The 5,090-nt window shown below is 42.4% G+C and overlaps 1 protein-coding gene across 21 annotated transcripts in view; it reads left to right on the forward strand.

Annotated features, from left to right (window-relative positions):
- The window catches only part of rims2a (regulating synaptic membrane exocytosis 2a), a 137,658-nt gene that overhangs the window by 72,804 nt on the left and 59,764 nt on the right, over positions 1 to 5,090 (forward strand). The gene's annotated exons all lie outside the window — the stretch shown is intronic.

Here is a 5,090-nt window from a genome sequence, read left to right on the forward strand (position 1 = left end):
GTGTGTGTGTGTGTGTGTGTGTGTGTGTGTGTGTGGGTGCGCGCGCGCGCGCGCACGCGTGCGCATGAGTATGTTTAGAGAGTGTTTTTGTTCTTGTTTTTTCAGCCAATAATCATTTACAAACTCATTTTGGGATATAAAAACAATAGTATACATTGTCCCTTGCAGGATAATATATATACACACACACACACACACACACACACACACACACACAGAGAGAGAGAGAGAGAGAGAGAGAGAGAGAGAGAGGAGAGAGAGAGGAAGAGAAGAGAAAGAGAGAGAGAGAGAGAGAGAGAGAGAGTCAGTGAGAGAGTAGTCCATCAGTCCAGTTTAAAAAAAAAAAAATCATATTCCAGATGAAAAATGCAATTTGATTTAATTGGTAAATGGAGTGAACTATATATGCTTGAAGAGCTTTATACACAAATACATTTATTTGCCAATCTATTGAACTGTTAAGTACAGCGGGAACACAGCGGTGGCTGCCTGCCGCTGTTTTAACTCCTAAAATCCCTTAACCAGAATACAGTCCTGGTGGATTAATATGCATCCTAAATCTTGGTGGCAACCAAAAGAAAGTTGCCATGACTTCATTGCTTTTCCTTAGACGTCATCGTCGGTCTTTTGGGCGATGGCAAACAACTTCTGGTGCATTACCGCCACCTTCTAAAATGTAGTTGAATCAAAAACGCTTTGATGGTTCTTCCAAATTTTTAGCATTCACTGTAATGCATTAGAAACATATTTCACTTTTTTACATATTTACAAATCATTCCAAATATGCACTGCATGGATTGGGGCTGGTCGGGGCAGTGGAGACACACCTGGGACAGAACAGTCGCTCTCATCTTTGCATCTGTAAAGTTGTGAAGTGTAACCAGGTGGATATGTGACCATAATTTAATCTCACGTTAAGTGAATCATTAAGTAGATATTTGTGGTGATTGTAATGATTCTGACACGCAGACTGAGCATTTGTGTCAGACAGGCACCAATGAAGGTGACATCATCTTTCGTAGGCGTCTACATGAAATGATGACATCGAGGAGGCATACCGCCACCTATTGTACAGGAAGCGCACAGTGTTTTCATATATAGACACTGAAGTCCATTCAAGCAAAGCCACTATGTTGACCCACGCGACAATGTGCGAGGCAGGCAGGATGTGTCTCCATCAGCCGTCTGTCAATGACTGTCAATGACAAACTGAGAGTTCCGTCTGTACTTTGGTGTCTGTCAATGACAAACTGAGAGTTCCGTCTGTACTTTTCCCGACAATTGTTCAGGACAATTACACTGACGGACGAAAACCCACTTCCGACAGTGTCTGTCATTTTTTCGTGAGTTTGCAACACGGGCCACCATTAGCAATGATTTACTGTAATGAAGATTCATTAGTTGCTTGTGTTTATTGAAAATGCATGAAAAAAGGACCTTTAAAAAAAATAACTGCTTTTTAAATCACAATTGCGAAATTGCAAGTGGCTCATTTTCCAAAATCGTTCAGCTCTAATTTAGCCTAAATGTTGATTTATTCTGTTATGTAACTGTTGTGCTCCCTGACAGACATAACCCAGTGGTAAATTATTGATGTGGGGCTTTCCAGGTAGAAGAGACAAAGTCAGGCCGTTTTTGGGTTAGAGTTAATGTTGGTTCTGTCGGCATGTGTCTGCCTCCTCCACATTCAAGCCTGTATGGGAGTGAGTCTGAAATCAAATGTAGGACTTAAACTGCATACGATGCTCTTAGAAACAAATTTTCTGTACCAGCGTACCAGGATTTGTTTGATTTTATAATTGTCTGTTTTACTTTTTGATCGACAATTACAGCTGTTTGATTGAGCCACAAAATACTGTACTGAACTATTGAATCATTTTGCCAAGACATAAATAATGTGCGTTCATGTTATTGAAATTCAGAGTAATAACATGGAACAGTTGTAAAGGTGACAGGACAGCCATTGACCCATCTGTTTTTAAATGATCTCCACAGTGATTTTGACCATGATTGTCATTCGCCGTTCCATTTCAAATATTGACCTTGACTCTTTCGTTCCGCAGCCAAAGCAAAACTAAACAATCAACCTGAACCTGAGGCCAAATCGGCAAAGTGACTGAAAAGAGGGCGCAAAGCACCTTTTGGCCATATGTGGTCTGTCAGCATCTCAGGGTTTGTGCACTCAGCTTGCCTGGGTGTCGAGATGAGACGTAATAGCAGGCTAAGCAGGGTGCATTTTAAGCTCCAAAAGCCCCAGAGGCCTCCTGGAGGGAGGAGGGTTTGATGGAATGAGAAGAAGCGAAGTTGGGAAGCGAGAGGGTGTGCCATCCGTAATGGGTCTGACTCGTGCCTGTGAGAGCTGGTTACTGATTTACCCCTATGATCCTCTCCGTATACTCCGTATTGATTCCCCTGACATGCAGTCTCATAATAGTGCCGAACAGACAAAAAAGGGGACGGACGGGTTGGCTAACTACAGCAGTGGGGAGGGCATTGTGCAGTCATAGGCAAACATTCCTAATGATTCATGTGGAAATCAGTTTTTGCAACCCAGGAAATCCGTGAGACAATTTGAACCCATTTTTTTTTTCAACCAATCGCGGTTAGTGTAGTGGTTCACTTGCTTGACTCAGGGACAATGTGAACGTAAGTGTGAATGTCGGCCTCTTTCATTATAAGTGAATGGCGATCAATCCAGGCTGAAGTCCGCCTTGCTCTGTGGCTCACTTGGTGAGGCCCCAGGTACCTGCGACCAAGTGTGTGCACTCGAATGGGGCTAACGCTTTGATAGTACTTTAAATAATCGCAGTATTTTAAAACATATACTGTGATCCCTCGCAATTAGTCACGATCAGTGACACTGTCACCTTGGTAACATACTGTACACAGTTTCACACATGCCTCTTTTCTGCACCTATTGCGTTGTCGTAAAACCAGCAGCAATAATTAACGATCCAATTAATAGTTTACACTGTTTTTATTTTTTTTTTATTTTATTTTATTTTTTTTATTGAGCTGTCAAAGTGATGGAGAGCATGCTGGTGGTGAACTCCGCCACTGCCTGCGGCTCTGCCTTCATCCTGAATCAGCACTTTGTGGTGCCTAGGAGCCAGGGCGAACAGGGAGGGCTGGGCGTAGACTGCTGATACTCACAATTCACTACTCTGATGAGTTTCCTCCCCGTTAAAAAGCACACAGTGCCTTGTTGGGGAACGGTGCCCAATTTTGGAGGGCCGCGGTTCATAAAGATTGAGCAGAGAGAAACGGAATACTGCATGGCCCTCTGTGCCGACACCCGTGCTCACTTGTTTTAACAGACGTAGATGATGGCATTGGAGGAAAAAACAAGAGATTATTGGTGATGTTATATACTGTAAGTGTCTGTGCGTGTGTGTGTGCGCGCGAGCGCACTTGATTACTTCAGAGTAAGGTAATTTAGTGTGTAAAAAGCAATACAAGATGGACAAACGAAAGACAGGCAATTACAGTACAGAGATACTTTTGTGAGTCTCTGCCTCGTAATGACAACAGCTTCCACTCTTCTGGGAAGAGCCACTGAAAACCTTTGTTAATTTTTTGGTGTTTGTAAGATCATATTTGGTCTGTTCGTCCAGAAGAACATCCGTTGTTTTTGTTGGTTTTTTTTTTCTTTGTTTTTTTTTTTTGAGATCGCTTGGAAACTGGGCCTCCCCCAGCAGAGAACTAGTTGCCAGTCAGTCACAGGGTACCAATGAGACAGACACCATTCACTCTCACATTCACATTGTGACTTTGTGGAGACTGAAATGCAGCCCTACCCAGACTTCTAGCAAATATACCCCTTCTACAATTCTTATCTTACATGCAGACACTGATTGTTCAGTGACCGCGTGTAAGATCAAATAGATATGTTGGGTCCCTCCAGATCATCTGTTCTTGTTCGATGCAAAGGTGTTTAGCTGAGTTGAGGTCAGGACTTTGTTTGCAAGTCAGTGTTGTCCACAACTCAGCTATCCTGAGATTGATGCACTGGAGCAAAGGGTTCTAGCCACCTTATTGGTTAATGAATTGATAATGTGCAATTTGTGCATGTATGTAGCACGATGTGTTTTTACAGTAAGCATGTCTGTTTTTCATTTCCCAGATAAAAAGTCTGACCTCAGGATATGGATTTGTTCAATGGAGTTTGTCTGCCAGGCTTAAATGCTCTCCAGTGTTTATCCTGCTGACACCAAAGCAGCTGGGAAAAATAATCACTCTTGTCAGCTGCTGTTAGAGGGTCACAGAGGCTAACGCCTGTCAAGGGACATTCAAAGTGCTTTATCAAAATGCATTATTCGTTTTCATACTAACATCTGATGGCTGTATGGATGGTGGTAATGATTTTGATTATGATCCTTTCTCACAACTCTGGAGAAGACAAGCATGTCTCATGGCAATTAGCTTTTATGGAGCTTTGGTCTTGGCGCACTATACGGCATATTCTACTGTTTGCACTTAGGTAAATTCCCTACGCACGTTCAAGGCACCTCGATTCCCCTGTCTTGGCTTCTGAATCACCCACCAGACGTAACCACCAAAGAGGAGTGATTCGGTGAAGCCTGAGGGTGGACCTAATTTCTGGATTGTGGAGTTTTTGTGAGACATAAATTCCGTTGAGATCCATTTTGAGAAATACATGTCACACTTTGCTTGTTTTCCTCATGGATCCGGAAGTGATCTTCCTCACTGCCTGCTTTCTGGAAAAGAGACAGGCAAGTGAAAGCTTTTTGAAACAAATACACAGGTGGTCAGAAGAGGAAGGAGAAAACTTTGGAGAAAAAAAGCCAACAATTGTTCCCTGACTGTGTGGAGCTTTCCGGGACTGACTGTGAGCTGGTGTCCGGTCTCTTACGCCCAAACCCAGAATGAATCAATCAAATTTCATTGGATTTTGCTACGCCTGTACCGGAACAAAATTCAACAGTGGACTTTGTATAATTTCATAATGCCCCGCTCCCAATAAATAAATAAATTAAAAAAATAATAAATAATAATAATAATATATATATGTGTGTGTGTGTGTGTGTGTGTGTGTGTGTGTGTGTGTGTGTGTGTGAAAAAAAAACAAA

Source organism: Hippocampus comes, unplaced genomic scaffold, assembly GCF_001891065.2.
Source record: "Hippocampus comes isolate QL1 unplaced genomic scaffold, H_comes_QL1_v1.1 scaffold327, whole genome shotgun sequence".
In the NCBI taxonomy this organism is placed as follows: Eukaryota; Metazoa; Chordata; class Actinopteri; order Syngnathiformes; family Syngnathidae; genus Hippocampus; species Hippocampus comes.